This window comes from Acomys minous, assembly GCF_964271855.1.
Source record: "Acomys minous genome assembly, chromosome: 15".
NCBI lineage: Eukaryota > Metazoa > Chordata > Mammalia > Rodentia > Muridae > Acomys > Acomys minous.
Genome location: NC_140497.1, coordinates 12,519,825 through 12,537,819, shown reverse-complemented (window position 1 = coordinate 12,537,819; position 17,995 = coordinate 12,519,825). Strand labels below are relative to the sequence as shown.

At 46.1% G+C, this 17,995-nt stretch overlaps 2 protein-coding genes across 5 annotated transcripts in view; one reads left to right on the top strand and one right to left on the bottom strand.

Annotated features, from left to right (window-relative positions):
• Positions 1-17,995, bottom strand: part of MCPH1 (microcephalin 1) — a 208,454-nt gene that overhangs the window by 72,397 nt on the left and 118,062 nt on the right. The gene's annotated exons all lie outside the window — the stretch shown is intronic.
• ANGPT2 (angiopoietin 2) overlaps positions 1-17,995 on the top strand; it is a 50,989-nt gene that overhangs the window by 2,239 nt on the left and 30,755 nt on the right. The gene's annotated exons all lie outside the window — the stretch shown is intronic.

The window sequence follows — 17,995 nt, the reverse complement described above, 5'->3', positions numbered from 1 at the left end:
GGTGGTTGGGGGAGGGTGGTCACAGCCTTCTAGTAAACATTGTAATCTGCCAACGACTACCAAATCCTCCGCTAAGATAAACAGTCGCAAAAAAAAAAAAAAAGTTTTTGCAAAGGGCAACATTGCTCATTTCATGTGCTTGGCTTGGTGGAGCCCAGGCTAGGTAGGTATACCTGGGCTTCTGTTTCCTGAGCTGAGAAACCACCCCTGTTGTGTGGGGCTTTGTAAAGCGGCTAACAGACAGAAAGGGAGGAGGAACTCAAAGTTAGGTGGTCACAATCTCCTCCTTCCCAGGGGCTATTAGTAAATATTTGAACAGTAGCACCCGTGGTATTGCAAAAGCCCCTCTTGTAGCTGTTTAGCTAACTATCACGGGGAGGGGAGGGGTGGCTTCGGGCTTATCTGCTCATCGGTGCCTGTGCCGCACCTGCTCCCATCGGCACCTGTCCGAGCTCTGAGAGCTGCACCTGAGAAAGGCGATGTGCCAGCCCATTCACTTGGTTTATGGGCTCCAGGCGTGGAAACAAAAGCAGAAAGTAAATATGAAACCCACTCGGAGTGATTAAATGGAATCTCTCTGCTTGTTTTTCTCCTCCGTGTTTTGGCACCTGCAATAATAAACACTGCCCTTCTCTTAGGGAGGAAAACAAGGTCTAGTGGAAGCGCAGATAAGCATGAGAGCAAAAGAACAGCAGTGTGAGCAGCCCCTCTTCATAGATAACACACACACACACACACACACACACACACACACACAGAGAGAGAGAGAGAGAGAGAGAGAGAGAGAGAGAGAGAGAGAGAGAGAGAGAGAGAGATTTGGTTTTATTGTCATGCATGTTTTCTCTTGAGATGTTTTTAAAAATGTTTCCTGATTTCCTTGCCCTCCTGGTCGATGCACAAAACTGAAATCAAAGGACCATGCAGCTTTTAGGGGTTTCAATACTTGTCAGGAAGGAAATTTAGGGTTTGGCAGATGAATTTCAGTTTCTGGGCGCTGAGGACATTTAAGGGGTTCAACCTAGGAAAGCTCCACGAACGCCATCAAAAGAGCCCACGCTGCCCCTTTAATGTGTCCTGCAAAGGAAGTGTCGGTCTTCTGAATGAACAAACGTGGGGGAGCACATGAATGGAACAATGCAGGGAAGGCTCACTCTCCCTGGAGCGGCTAAGCAAGCGGGAGATAAACTCCTGGCTGCCAGATGCCATCCTACCCGGTGACCATCAGCTAAGTGTTAGGAGAGAGCTGTGATTTCAAACGCATTTTACAGACTCCCAGCTCACCAACACGCATTGCTGTTTGGTAGGTCAAACGTATTTTTCCTCTCAACTTGAGGAAATATGGAAAGGAAATAAACAGCTATTTCATGCTCCCGAATACCATATATTTTATAAACAGCCATGAACCCTGCCGCCGCTTTAAGACGGAGTGACTTGAAAAGCACAGCTAATGCTTATTAGTTCGATGTAAACATTTCCTCTGCCACCGGCCTCTCAGTGCTGGTTTTTAAACAACACGAGTACAGTTCAGAACAGCAAGCTTTTTCTTTTGTGAAAAGCGATAATAAGATATACTTGAAGAAAGGTCTGGAAACTGCAGTTTATCAATTGAAGGCAACGCCAACAAGGCAGTTACGCTCCTGAAAACATAACTTGTGGCCACTGGGAAAACAAATGACAAGAGGTTTGCAGAGGAACTCAGCCCTTCAGGCTGTTCCCACCTGCGTGCATGCTTGCGTGCGTGCATGCGTGTTACCATGTACAGCTGCAAAGCACTTTTTATCTGTCTATTAAAGAATACAGAGCCTGGCTCACTATGGGAAGATGCCCTTCAGCCTCTGTGACACCCACGTCACTGTACTGCCCTGCAGGCTGGAGAACGGCAGCTGTACCTCTAGGAGTTATACTCTGAGTTAGGAAAATGCACACTTAGTAGCAGAAGCATTTCCCCCCCCCCCCCCATTTAGCTAAGATGATTAAGCTATCTATTCAGAGCTCAGGTGAGCATGGTCATTTTATATTAGCACCATCATTTTGAGACACGAGGATGAGTGCACTAGGGTGGAGAAGGGTAGCGTATTTGAAGAGTGCGGGTTCAGCACAGTGTGTAACTTTCCACCGTAGCAGTGCGCTGACACAGTGAGAGTGTGCGTAGCACAGTATGTGCCAACTCTTCATGGTGCACAAGGACACATGGTTTCTATACATGGAAATGTTGATTGTACGCTGTAGTCAGGAGGTCTCCGCCTGTCACATATGGTTGCCGGACATGCTGGATTAACTATTTATGTATCACTCTATGGAGCTGATTAGCCTGAAGGGCTTGGAGCTAAGAAATGACTTCCTTTATACCTCACTCACTTCCTGTTGAGACAGGAGACCATCCATTTGTGCTCAGTGTTGATATAGGAAAGTCCATTGACTTTAATTAGAATTGGTCTAAACAGTTAACAAACTACAATTTGGAAGTTTATCTACATGCCAGTCGCTCTATCTGAAAGCTGATAAAGATAATGAGGTCTGTGGAGCTTATTTTATCCAAACACATAAAATAACTGAAAAATTGGGGCTGGAGAGATGGCTCAGTTAGTGACCTATTTGCGACACAAGCATGAACATCCCTGAGATGCTTGGGAAAGTGAGGTGTGGTGTCATGCATTTGTGACTCCAGCCTTTGGTGGCTTATGATTGCATTGATAGACAGGTCCCTAGAGCCCACTGGCCAGCTAGTGTAGATGAACTGGTGAGATCCAGGTTCAGTGCGAGACCTTGATCCATAAATAAGTGGGGAGAGACTAAGAAAGGCAGCCGACATTTCCACACGTGTTCACACATAAAACACACACACACGCACACACACACACCCTCACACGCACATACAAATAAATCCTAGATGTTTTCTATGTTTGTATTTTAAAAGACAATAGTTAAAACCAATCCTATTACTATATAGACAATTAAAAAAAAACACTAAGAAAGATATAGGCAAAGTTAAAATCAAAAGCATACACCTTTAATGCCAGCAATCAAGAGGCAGAGGCAGGCAGATCTCAGTGAGTTTGAGGCCAACCTGCTCAGAGCTGCAGGGCAGCCAGGATGACATAGTGAGACCTGTTTTGTCCTCTGAGCTGAGCATTTATGGACATCTATTAGCTCTTTACAGTGTGGCTTTCCTTCTCACCACACAGACTTGGCATCACACCACGGGTTTGCTGGGTGACAAGAAAAGAGGCAGGAAGGAAAGAATTGGGGGAAAGGAACAAAAGCGAGATACCAGGTAACATCTGGGTAAAAGGAGGAAGAGTAGAAGGGCGGAAGGAGGAGGAGGAAGAGGAAGAAGGACCTGCCGTGTCATAATCAAGACAAGAGAGGACTGAGGTGAACAGAGTGCCTGGATTAAAGCCTAGGCAGGGAGGGCAGGAAAGGCAAGAGAGAGAGCACAGGGGCTGACGGTAATGACAGGAGCAGAAGGAGGGACTTTGTATCTTTCCATAAGTGCCCATGAAATGAGGACAGAATGGGAGAGTCTGGCGACTTCCTGAGTTGGGAATTAAAACAATGTATGCAATGGACCATGAACAGACTACTTCTAAACCATGTATCAAAATTTGAAGATTTTTTTCTATTACTTATGATAACGACAAAGTACCCTCTGCCTTTGTGACAGTATGCGTGTGTGTGTATGTGTGTGTGTGCGCGCGCGCGCGCACCTCACTGTATCAGATTCAAGTAGCAGCTGACTGGATCAGCTATTTTCTTCAAAAATAGTCTCTCTGTGTCAGTACAAAGGCTTACTCTAGTTAAACAGAACTGAGCTGGACACTGCAGTCCTTCTGTGTCTTCTTCTGACATGAGGAACATCGTACCTTCTAGTGTCTTCTCTGAGGTTTAGAGACACCCACTCCGCTTCCCACCAGGCTTTTATCTCTAAAGCAGTAAGTAGCAGTGACATTAGAACAGGAGGTGGAGCAGCACGCTTGGCACAAGCCCACTCCAAGGCTCCTTGGTATCTCTAACCAGGCATGGTGTGTATTTGTAAACCAGCTTACACTGGTGTGATAACACCCTGCTGTGTGATTCAGAGGTCAGGAGGAGCTCAGAGAGAGGAAGAGTGTGCAGCCTTCCTCTGATCGCAGGGGATCCTGCCTCGGCTGGGAGGGTGACAGGCACAGCTCAGAGGGGCCATATGAATATGGATTTGGACAGAAGTGCCATGTTTGTTTTAAGCTTGCTGACGTGAGCGAGTGAATACCATCGGACCCCTCCATTAGTCTGGAGGTGTTTCCCGGTCAGGATGGAGCCATTAAAGTTCATTTATTTGCTCAAAAAATATTGACTGAGGGGCTCCAAGTGTCCAGAAAGTATTTACTCTGGGTGCTGGGTTAAGTGGAGCGGGAGGAGACTGCTTGAGAATGTGGCCTGGAGGAAGGTGAAGTGTGCTTTGCACCAGCCAGAGGGATGAACGCGCACTGAGGAAAGGAGCCTCGAGGCTGGAGCTATGTGAGTGAGCTATATGCCAGTGTGTGAGGGCAACACAAAGCCTTTGGTCACTGCAAGGAATCCTCATAAAATGAAAATCATAACTATTTCTAAGTGGATGTGTTTCTGAAATGGCCAGTTTACAGTACCTCTCAAGTTCAACGCCAAGCTTGTGTTATATGAGACTCAGCTTCAAACAAAACAAAACAAAACAAAACCCATCAAACATACCAATGTATAAATAAATGTCCACAGACAAGTATTTTAAAGCATATGGAGTGGAGGACAATGTTTATATATAGCCAGACTCAACAATAATTTAACTTTTGGTTAGAGGTAAAAAGGAAGTGGACCTTTCAGGTCCAGCAGCTTGGCCAACATCCAGAGCCAGCTAACAAAAGCACATCTCCCACTCTGCAGCCCCACACAGTGGGGTGGGTAAATCTGCCATGCAGGCAGACAGGTGGGACTTCCCATCCTTCCTAAGTGAGAGTGTGGCAGAGCTACTAACAGGGGGAAGGCACTAGCTAATACCTTCTGCGTTAAGCAGTGGCAGGAAGTTGTACTTTGTAGTCCAGTCAGTAAAAACAAGGACGGTCTGACAACGAAGAGAAAGCATGCATGCCAACTCTTGGGAATTACACACAGATCCAGGCCCTTTCTGAAAGTGCACGGAAGATAAAACCCTGGATTCCACAGTACACCACTGTGAGTGACCAACAATATGGAGTCCCAGGAAGCACCCGTGGTCCTTCCCCTTCCACGGTGACTTGGAAAGTCAGCTGGACTGTCTCCCATCCAGCGACCTTAGGACGGGCAGGGCCAAAGATGCCTGGACACCAGCATTACATGCATGCTTAAGATGGGAATAGTATAAAACCCATGATTTGATGAAAATAAAAACAGTTAAAACCTTGGCTTAAAAGTTGTATCAGTTTAATGGGATTAAAAACGACTGATTCATGTGTGGTTTGAAAACAAATGGGCAGGACTTGCTCTCCTTCACCTAAACTCCAGGTCTGGGGTGCCAGCTGGATGTCTTTAAATAGATACTTTAAGTTGGTATTTCATCATGAAATTAGCTAACTTTCACATCCTAATTCTAGCCTGTACCAAATGGCAAGAAAATGTGAACCTCCCAAACATCTCCTGAAAAGTGGACCTAACCCTCCCTCAGCACTACTCCAGCAGGAAGAACTATTAGCCTTGTAATCCAAGGAGAACCAATTACAGGGTGCCGCCAACATCCTGTTCCCACCAGGGTCCTCAGATGGCAATTTTTCTGCTTCAGGCTCTGCCTCAGTTCTCTGTTTGAACAACCTTTCACATCTGTGAATAAACTTTGGAATCAATTTCATGAAGCTAGAAAACACATTGTTTAATGACAGGACAGCCAAAGCTACACAGAGAAACCCTATCTCAAAAAACCAAAACCAAAACAACAACAACAACAACAAAACAAACAAAAAACACAAAAAAGGCAACCAGAAGCTAAATTTAAAATATCATCCATCATTTCAAAATATACAGTTTTATGAAAATATAGTTTATATTTTTGTGGAGAGTGGAAAATTCTTTTTTAAAAAAGAAAGAATATGTAGAATTTTTAAGTGCTGAGATACTAAGATATAGGTCTTGGAGATGTATTATTTTATCATGTTAATGAGTAATTTCTGTGTGTTGGACATTTACCATGCCTCTGGGGAGAGAACATTCATAATGTACTACAGGAAGCAAGCACCCAGACTCCCCATGTATTTTATTACATTCCACCAAGAACAGCTGGGGGTATGTAGGCACCTTGTTTGAGGGCTCAGTTCTACTGGGTGGCGTGGTCTGGTCATCAACTGGCCCTAAGAGGATTTCTGTGCCTTCTAGGAGATACATATGCACTTTCACTATGACTGTTCTCGAAAATTCACAAGACAAAGGCTATGCCTGGATCTATACTCATGGCTAGTTGGTTTGGTATTGGGAATGACACTCAGGCCTTGGCAATGCTAGGCAAGGCCTAGCATTGAGCCAAGTCTCCAACCCTCGGCCCATCTCTTTATGCCATCCAGTAAGGGCATTCCACTGAACTCCACCACAAACGGAAGATTTCCACCTTGGCAGCGTAGAGGGTATCTTGGAAGTAATGCACAACAGCAAAAATGGGGAGCATGTCATGAAATGGTCTGGTCGTAGATTTACAGCAGGGAGATCACCTTTCTCAGCATAGTATTCTGGGTTGTATGAGACTTTGAAAGGCCATTAGCATAAAGCCTGACATTCTGTTCCAAGATGTGCTGGAGAGCAGGGGGAGCTGGGAAGCTGCCCACCCACTCGGGCTGGGGGGGGCCCTCTGGGCTATCAAGACCACCAACCAGAAGGAAAAGGGGTAAAAACATTAAGATTGTTTTAGACAATTTGTTTCTGACCAGAGCCAGCAGCAGGAATTTTGCCAGACTCAAGCAATGGGAGGTGGGGGGTAGACAGGGGAAACAACACTTTGATGTTCGTCCAGAGTATGAATAGAGACATTCTATACGAGAGAGAGAGAGAGAGAGAGAGAGAGAGAGAGAGAGAGAGAGAGAGAGAGAGAGAGAGAGAGAAGTCTAGATGTGTGTATAGAAAGTTCATGTGTGGTGTCCATGTTATTATCATTATGTGGTTTTTTTTTGGAGTTATTTCCCCAGGTTGTCTGTGTTTGCACATTTACACCACAAGATAAACCATTAGAGAACTCTGACGGGAGTGTGCTAGCTTTACTGGAATAACCAAACTTTTTCAAAGGTAAAACTTTTTCACTGGCCTGTGTGCGTGCTTGCACGCATGCGTGCGTGTGTGTGTGTGTGTGTGTGTGTGTGTGTGTGTGTGTGTGTGTGTTTGTGTGTGTGTATGGTGTTTCTGGCAGTTCCAGGTTCATAGTTTAGGGAAGGAAGGAGAGATTCCTCAGCTACTGCCTCCACAGCCTCCCTCATTGTCAGCACCCCCACCTCCAGGGGAACAGCTAAAAGCAGCCACCCAGCACCGCATATGTATCAGCCACAAGCCATGGCTCAACCCTGAGTCCGTTCTGTGGCTTCAGACAGCTGTAGTGACACTTCAGACAGCTGTGGTGACACTTCTGTGCCATTCTAGCATGTCATACAGAACATCTGCAGTGCTCGGAAAAGCCCCAGTATCCCAGCCAACCCTCTCCTCACTGGTCTTCCACAGCCACCAGTCTCTTCCTGTTCCCTCAGGGTGCCATGTACTTGGAGTCCCTGAGGCAGTCCTTCAGAGCAGCCTTTGCTTACTCAGTGGTACTTTAAGGGCAGGATTAGCCACTCGGTATCAGCTTAGTCACTCTTTCTTTCACTCCACCCAGCTCTTTAGTTAAAACCATGACTTGGCACCTTAAGGAATGGATCACACTCTCCTTTGTTAACAGTGGTGAGCTCACAGAAGAGTCATGTGTTTCCATCAAGAGTGGGAGCAGAAGTGCACTAGAAACTGTCAGATGTGTACTGTCACCAAACTGCAATTGTGATAAATTCCTTATTGGTATCAGATCAGAACCATGCTTATCAGGATCCATATTAAGAGATTCTACGGCTTAAAGGTTTTGGTTCCTCTCAACTTTGTGCTGTGTGAGGTAGGAGCCAGTGTGTGTCTGCTCCTACAGTAGCTAATTACTATTCAACACTGATCAGGAGGACAGTGTGCGTGCAACGTGCAATGGCTTTATTCTGCATATCACCTGATGAAGGGCCTCTTCCTCTCTGGAGATGGGTGTGCCTGACCCTGTCCACGACATTTTCCTCCCACCTGCTCCATCCAGCTCCTGCTGAACTTGCAGGTCTCACAGTGAGCCCATTAAAATGGCTACTTCTTTTCAAATGCATTTTTATCACCTCGGGCTTTGGTAGGTTTGTCTGCAACTGGGAAGAAGTGTCCCAGCATGCTTTGTTGTTCAACAAAGTCTGAACCACTTCAGTGTTAATGGATAGACTCATACTACCTTCTAGGCAGGGATCCTGGGCTAACCAGTCAACCTGCATGCCTGGCTGGACAAGATGCAGAATTACTCGGAGGCAGTGTTTCCTCTGATTTCTTTCTGGGTTTCTGAAAGCATTTTTTAAAAATGCTATTAAATTTCTAGAGTCAACAGATGATATCAGTCTTTGGGGGCATCTACCAGATAACGATAAACATTAGTCTGAAGATAACTGGAGTCTTGGGTTTTATTAGACCATCTAGTCTTTGGAATCCTGAACACTTATTAGATACAGATGTAGCTTTAAAATTCCCTGAATAAACTGGGCTCCTTAATGGGAAAGTTTGGTGCAAAAATGCTGCTAAAGAGAATACATTACATTTTGCTGAGTAACATGAAACCATCAAATTCCAACCACAAGCTAATTATCTGTTTAACATTCGTGGTATATTTGTGAAATTCCTTATTATTTTTAACTACAAAGGAACAGATTCAAATTTTCTTTTAGAAAACCTTACTTGACCTTAATAAAGGGTTATAATTTTAACTACATTGTACAGTGAAATGTTCTTTAAAAAGTGCTGCTGTTTGGGAGAAAAAAAAAATTAGTTAAAAATGAAGCCTAATCAGAACTCACTTTATAATGTGTACCCGACTTCAGACCATACTAAATATGGTTCCCTTTGAAGGTAGTAATGACAAATCTGTATCTGCTTCTCCTTCTGATTGCAACGTTTAATATACAAATCACATGATAGCATGAATCTCCGTGTCTTGTTCAACTTATACTCACGTCAAGGAGAGAATCTCTTTCATTCAGAGAAGAGACTCAACTTGAGGAGACACTGGAAGGGACAGCACAGATGGCAAAACTACATTCATTTTTTTTTCACCTTAGAAGTTCCTATGATAAGGCAGATTTGCAGTGGCCTTGGACACCTGACTTATACTTCTTCCTATGTCCTCAGGACACACAGTAGACTTCACTTTGTTCCCAAAACTTGCTATTCTGTCACTGTGCACAGCTGCCACTTCTAGAGCACACCTGTCATGTTGAATAAGCCAGAAACAAGGGAGGGGAGGCAGGGGACCTGGTTCTGGTTTGCTGCCTGGCTGTGAGTGCAGAGATAGGAAGTGTCCTGCTGAGGGAGGGGCAAGATCTGTGAGGTGAGTGGGGTGAGGGGGTGCGGGGTGTGGGGGGAGAGGGGAGGGGGGGAGGGGGAGGATAGGCTTGTCTCCATATGGGGAGGGAGCATGAGGAGCCCTGCAGCCAATGGCTGTCCTGTCTCCCCCAAAGCTCTACTCCTCACATGGCCCAGACTCAGAAGCAGATCTGACATCCACGGATAGTAACTTCTGTGATAACTCAGCCTTGGGGATCACAGGCGCAAGCTGCTCCTCAGGCCATAAGAGCCATGTGCAAAGAGACCGGAGACAAGGGGCCAGGAGAGGTTTTCAGGGCACAGGAGGATTCATGAGTAAACTAGTTATCAATACAGAAAGGCCGTTCTCTCAGAGCGGTGCCAATCAGGTCCTGTTGCCCCTGCATCCCTATTTCACCAAACGGATGAGGTTTCTAGTTTTTTTCTGATTCGGACTGCTGGCTCAGCTGCTTTAGGCTCTGCACTATGCTGTACTATGGAACTTAGTTCAGTTTTCCAAGGAGTAAATCACACAGCCTGCAGTCCATTCATCCCAAAGTACATACTTTGATGAATACACTCGCACATGTCTGCGTAAAGACACCGCAGCCTGGCGTATGGAGGAGAGCCAGCACAGCTGACGGGTTCTGTGTTCCCCTCCCCACGTGGGTCCTTTCTGCTCAAGGCTAGTCTTTATTTTGCTACCTGCTATAGGCATATGCAACCACGTTTTAAATGTCCTATAACGGAGCAGTGCAGGCTGTACTTCTGCTCCGTAGTTTTATTTTTTCAATGACTCATTCACACTGTTGCGTGTGTTGAAACGTGCTCCCCCTGTTACTGGGGAGTGATCTGTTATAGAGCACAATTTTCATGCCCATGTGTAAGTTCAGGTGGATGCGTGCTCTGTTATGGAAGTCAATACTTCAGTCCTTCTCTGTCTGCCAAACCCATGTGTTATATACCTTTGCGCTGTTATCTTTGGAGTCTATATTGTTAAAATGACTCAAAAGCAGCTTGGCATGAATCCCAATATAAACTCCACCATTCAGGGCCTGCGCTGAGTAGTGGTGTGGAGGGAGGGAGAACTCCCAAGTGAGAGATTATTGCAGTGGGTTTAAGTACTGGACAAATATAATGCCTTTCCCCAAGGTTATGATCAGGGGTTAGAATGGAGACAATAGAAGACTCAAGGGATGGAAAGTGAGGTGGGGATGGAAGGAAGGCCCGAGTGTCCACTGGCTGCTCATGGAGACTGGATGCTGCTACCTTGCCCCCATCCCCACCCCCTTTCCCATCATCTAGGGGACAGGAAAGATTGGCATACACAAGTTGTCCAAAGTAGAGCCTGCTTCTCTGAACTCTGCGAGTTTTCTTCCTTTAGTAGGTCTTTCTAGATAGCATGGCCCTTCAGAAGGTGTGCTTGCTAGACACACCTCACACCAGGGTCTCTCTTACAGCTGGTGTCCCTTGCTTCCTGAGCAGTTAATAGGAACACACACACACACACACACACACACACACACACACACACACACAAAGGTGCCACGAGAACAGTTCCTTTGCTGTAATTGGCTCATGTGGGGGTCCTGGGGATAATGACGGGGATAAGGATTCAGGTTCTGTTGGAGGCACTTGCTCTTAATAGGGACTTTGTCATCAAAGGTAACTGAAGCCACCACAGAGGCTGGAACTGACGAGCTTAGGAATGAAGGAAGGCCTTGGGAGGTTTGCAGCTCCCAGCTGGAAAATACTGAAAGGCAGGAAAAGCGCTGGGGGCAAATCCTTCACTTCAGCTCTAACTTTGGCCTTGAAACACACCCCGGGGCACACGCGGGGAGCGGGGGGCAAGATTCCAAGGAACCAAATGCTCCAAATGAATATCCCCAGAAGCAGCCAAACTCCAGGGTAGGTCCTTTGAGCAGGGGAACTCAGTAAGCAGCGAGCTGCAACATTAGAGTTGGCACCCACATTTCTTAAATTTGAATTCCTGCATCTGAGGGAAGTTGTCAAGATCAAGTTAAAGCGGCTCACGAGGGTCAAGAGCAAATCCCAGGACAATCAGAGTGTGCTCTGGTTTAAAAATGGGGCATGATTCATGTTTTGATTAAGACAAATAGATCTAACAACACCTAGGAAACGTTTGCTACTGCCATCTTCTATGCCTGCTCCTCATTCCCAGCAAGCAAGTCAGGCAGGGCCAGCTCTGAGTGACCTGTGGGGCTAATGTCATTGTGACTCAGATGGACTCAGTGTTATCAATATGAGCCCCTAAAGAAGTAGCAGAACCAGGCCAACCCCTCTGTGACCTGGGTTGGTACTGCAGCCCCTAACCTCATTGATAAGTAGAACATAGCTCTGAAAATCCACCCTCCCCCCACTTGACTTTGTGAGTAAAAATTCAAGCACGCAGAATAAAAGTCATTTCTGAATGGCATGCTTTTTATAACTCATGGCAGCGGACTGAAAGGGGACAGGAATTTTCCACTAGCTTCCATTCGAACAGCCGTGAATGCAAGGCAAGAGGGCTGGGGAGCAGGGCAGACCTCCAGAACTGCAACTAATTATGGGAAAACGAGTCAAGTCCCTTGTACTTTTACCACAAGCATTTGGAGAGTCATGCTGAAACTTTACTTCCGAAATGGCCGTGTCTCTCACGTCCATTCGGCTTTTCTGCATAACTCATGGTTGCAGAATTGCCCACCTAAGACCCAGTGAGGACAGGACACGTGCAAGTTGTAAGTCGTGAGCAGCAGTTGGCAAGATCACCCTTTGAAAGCTGATGTCCATACGTATTTTCACCTACCAGCCGAACACACTGGCCCAGGAGCAGGCCCAGGACCCCTGGGCACCCGAGCGCTGCTCCAAGAACATGCTACCAAATACTCGCTGCTTGGAAGAGCTGTTCACCTAAAGAGGACAGAGTCTGCCAGCAAGCTCGCAAGGAACATGGCTGCTGTTTTGAATATTAAAAGCTAGAAAAATATTGAAGTATAAGACCTCTGGTAAGGTCTAGCTAAGGTCTTAGATGACTCAGAGGTTCCGTTTTATGTTTCTAGTTTTCCAACAAGCGCATAGATAGCCACTAAAGGCCACATCTTGATAGGAGGCAGGAAAGGAGGAGAGAGGCATGGGCTCCCATCACACTGAAGGCAAGGCTCTGAGCGACGCATTTCAGTTTTCTTAGTTCCTGGCATCTGAAGTGTCTCGCTCATTATTATTATTATTTTCACAGCACCCCTAGGTTGAAACAAATGCCTAATAAATTAATTGCCTAAACATTAGGTCCAAATATGTAAAGTACTTGATAGTCATTTCAAAACACAAATGCACATGGACTGCAAGAAATAAATAGTGTTTTGTTAAGTTTTTTTTTTTTCCAAGAGACAATTTATTGCCATGTAGCCCAGGCTGGCCTCAAATTGTCTCAGCATTTTGAATGGGTTTCTTAAATACAAATGGAGTGGATTTAGCCTATAGGCACCATTCAGCTCCTTTGGATTCAAAGTGGACACTACCCCAGAAGTTCTAGCTTTGCCCCAGAAGTTCTAGCTTTGCCCCAGAAGTTCTAGCTGTGCCCCAGAAGTTCTAGCTGTGCCCCAGAAGTTCTAGCTTTGCCCCGGAAGTTCTAGCTTTGCCCCAGAAGTTCTAGCTTGTTTCAGGCTTGCTTTCTGCAACAGTGGCGACCAGAGATTCAGTTTTGCAGAAGGACAATCAGACAGTGATGCTGACGGGTCCAGAGCCGCTGGTTCTTCCAACAGTTGACAGGGTTACATGCGGTGGGTTTCCCTTGAGTGGTATTATCTGTTCACTGCAGGGCCTCAGGGTGCCTTACTATGGACTCTGGGATCTGTGTTCATTTGGTCAACCTGATTTTGAGATGCTAACCTATTACAGTGAGCTGCTTCTTCATGCTGTTCCTGCTCCCCCTCTTCAATTCAGAGCAAGGCCTCATGCAGCCCAGGCTACCCATTATATAGTGAAGGATGACCGCAAACCTTTGATCTTTCTGCCTCCACCTTCTAAGTCCCAGGATTACAGATGTTGGTGACCGTGAGCAGCTTATACGGTGCTAGGCACTGAGCTCCGAGCTTTATGCCCACTAGACAGGCTGAGCCCGGTGGCCAGCTCCACAGTATTTCTGTCAGCTTTCCCAGTGAAGAATGGAAAGTTTGAACCTGCCGGCCCAGTAGATCCTATGGAGCTGAGCTGGCATTCACCTCTCATGCAGGAGAGCTTCAGAGACAGGTAGAATGGCTCTCCCTAGCCACTCTGTCCTGGCACAGGCAAATCACTCAGGTTTCTACATTGCCACTCAAAAGCACAGCACACTCAGTGCACTGGGGGAACTCAAGACAGATTTAAATTCAACCAATTTGTTTATTTCACTTGGAGCACAATGGCCTCCTTCTGCCGGGCACCGGGCAGATGCACCAATCACAGCACAGCATATGTTCTCTCTGCCACAGAACTCCCCAGAAATGTAACGCATGACTCAGACATTTATTTATTTGTTATTTATTTTTAGACTAATGGGAACTGTATAAATTCTTTCTTGGGCTTCCAAGGGGCACATGTCTTCTATGTTTGATCCGGAAAGAGTCATATTTCGGAATGCTAAATTACTAATTTACCTAACTGAATCCTTTACCCGTCCTCGGGCAGCTAGAACAGTTTCACCCACAGTTCTCTGCAAGTGAACTCACATTCTCCAGGCACTGTGTAGGTCGTCTCAGGTGGTAGGCGCAGAGACATAAGATCACTCATTTTAAGCAAGGTCGACCCATCACAGCGAAATACATTAAGTATTTCATTTTGAACATCTTGTCCTTTAAAGTTCTTCTTGTTGAGTCATAATGCAGGGAGTACACGGGGTAGGGTAGCATCTAGCTCACAGTCTTAGATTGTCTTTAAAATAAGAATTCTTTCAGTAACTTGTACTGAGGCCAACATGGGAAATATCCTGTCTGTCATCTTTGCATGTATGTGTGTGTGTATGCATGTGTGTGTGCATGTGTATGTGTGTGTGCATGTGTGTACGTGTGTGTGTGTGTGTGTGTGTGTGTGTGTGTGTGTGTGTGTGTGTGTTCTGTCTGACTAGCCCGATCAGTGAGCTTCAGGTTCAGTGAGAGATCCTATCTCAAGAGAACATGGCAGTGTCAGAGCAGACACAAAGCTGCTTTTTTTTTAAACCTCAGCACATACACAAAGACACACATAGCACAGAGACACATACACACACATACATACACACAAAGACATAGACAGACAGCCCCGCAACAGAAACCTGCGCACCCTCCTCTGAAGAGGAGTCAGCAGCAACACCAGCCCTAAGCTGGATTGCTGGAATGAGATCAGCACAGCATGTATTCTGTGGTAGACACTTGCTTATTTTGGGTCAGGAGACACAATTAGACATTCGGTGATCTGTCTGAAGTCTTAATCACCATTTTGCAGTTCCCAGTTGGACCTGTTCTCAGTGGACTCAAAGGACATCCACCCACAGAACGCAGGGCATGTGGTTTGCAGTTCTGATGGACTACAAGCCACAGGCAGAAGTACAACATGCTCGGGACTTTCTACAGCCGTACAAAGTGAACAGTGGAGCCAGTCTAACTGTCAAAATGTAAAGGGCACAGAGTAAATGTGCTGACAAGTACTTAACATACTTCCTATCACATTTCACATCCAGAATTGAATATAAACTATAGTCAGGAGAGAAAGTTACACCACTGCATGCTTCGTCTCATTTGAGAGGATGCTGGGTACAGCCATGCTCTCCCTGCGCGGCTGCTTCATCTCATGTAGCCCAGGCTTGCCTGACTTTCCTATGTAGCTGAGCATGACCTTATACTCCCGACTCCATCCTGAGTGCTGAGATAGCAAGCACCTGGTTTTAATGCGGTACAGAGGACAAAGCCAGGGTTTCATGAATGACGGGCAATCACTCTTGTTAGTTGAGTTATATTCCCAGCCCCTGACGTATTTTTCCTTTAAAAACTAAGTATGCATACATATCCAGGTATGATTGACTCTTGCCTGCAATCCCAGACTTGGGAGGTAGATTGAGGAAGGAGGGTCATGAGTTCAAGGCCCGGCTTGTAACATGCTGTATGGAGTTCCAGGTCAGCCTGGGCTTCATGAGACTTTGGCTCTTTAAAAAAAAACAAAAACAAAAAAAACCCCACTAAAACAAAAACCTGCTAATAAGATTTAAGGTGAGTTTGTTAAAAGGTTTAAAGGCATATTTCAACTTTAAAACTTGATGTGTAAGGCAGGGCCTTGTGAAGCGGTCTGTGTTTCTAATGTGAGTTATAAAAAGACTTGTCACTTTTAGCTTCAGAAAGGCACAGGCACAAGTACAGTCCTGTAAAATATGTGCACACAAGGGACTACAAGTATGAAAAAAAAAAAAAACACTAGCCTTAAACACTTACAAGAGTGGGAACGGAACCAGAGGTTAAAGGAGAGATAATCTAATCAAACAAAAGAGGATAGCTTCCCCCTAACTAGGTCAGAAAAGCAAAGTTTAATACGAGATCATTAAATTAAAAGAGCTGTGCATGCTGTGGCCTGAGACTCCCTAGCATGGCACTATAGTGTCTCTGCAGGTTAGCACCACTACCCACTAATGAAGATGGGACACATACACATATGCCTCTGCCCGCACAGACATATCCTTGTCTCTAACCTAGGGCAAAGCATATAGAAGGATGCTCAGGCAAGAGAGCAGAGAGCATGCAGGAGAAAGGCACCGTCAACACTGAGGACGTGCCTTCTTCCAGGGCAATCAGTTTAGGATGAGGCAAAGCTACAGTGCTATGGGTAAAGAATATTAGGAGCATATTGCCATAGGTGAGGGGTGGACAGTAGGTGCATATCACCATAGGTAAGGGATGGACATTAGGTGCCCATCACCTAGGTAAGAGATGGATGGCAGGTGCACATCACCATAGGTAAAGGATGGACGGCAGGTGCATATCACCATAGGTAAGGGATGGACGGCAGGTGCACATCAGCATAGGTAAGGAATAGATGGCATGTGCACATCACCATAGGTAAGGGATGGACGGCAGGTACATATCACCATAGGTAAAGGATGGACAACAGGCGCACATCACCATAGGTAAGGGATGAACAACAGGTGCATGTCACCATAGGTAAAGGATGAATGGCAGGTGCACATCACCATAGGAAAGGGATGAATGGCATGTGCATGTCACCATAGGTAAAGGATAAATGGCAGGTGCACATCACCATAGGTAAAGGGATTAAGGGCAGGTACACATCACCATAGGTAAGGGGTGAGTGGCAGGTACACATCACCATAGGCAAAGGATGGAGGGCAGGTGCACATCACCATAGGTAAAGGATTAAGGGCAGGTACACATCACCATAGGTAAGAGGTGGATGGCAGGTACACATCACCATAGGCAAAGGATGGAGGGCAGGTACACATCACCATAGGCAAAGGATGGAGGGCAGGTACACATCACCATAGGCAAAGGATGAAGGGCAGGTACACATCACCATAGGTAAAGGATGAAGGGCAGGTGCACATCACCATAGGTAAAGGATAAATGGCAGGTGCACATCACCATAGGTAAGGGGTGGATGGCAGGTACACATCACCATAGGCAAAGGATAAATGGCAGGTGCACATCACCATAGGTAAGGGGTGGATGGCAGGTACACATCACCATAGGCAAAGGATGGAGGGCAGGTGCACATCACCATAGGCAAAGGATGGAGGGCAGGTACACATCACCATAGGCAAAGGATGGAGGGCAGGTACACATCACCATAGGCAAAGGATGGAGGGCAGGTACACATCACCATAGGCAAAGGATGGAGGGCAGGTACACATCACCATAGGCAAAGGATGGAGGGCAGGTACACATCACCATAGGTAAAGGATGGAGGGCAGGTACACATCACCATAGGCAAAGGATGGAGGGCAGGTACACATCACCATAGGCAAAGGATGGAGGGCAGGTACACATCACCATAGGCAAAGGATGGAGGGCAGGTACACATCACCATAGGCAAAGGATGGAGGGCAGGTACACATCACCATAGGCAAAGGATGGAGGGCAGGTACACATCACCATAGGCAAAGGATGGAGGGCAGGTACACATCACCATAGGCAAAGGATGGAGGGCAGGTACACATCACCATAGGCAAAGGATGGAGGGCAGGTACACATCACCATAGGCAAAGGATGGAGGGCAGGTACACATCACCATAGGCAAAGGATGGAGGGCAGGTACACATCACCATAGGCAAAGGATGGAGGGCAGGTACAAGACTGAGTCTTCATGTAAGCTATCCCTGTCTATGTTTTAGCAGCTTCCAGTATCAGCTCAAACTTCTCTCCAATGAATCCTGTGCAACTTCAAGTTGCTACCAGAAAGA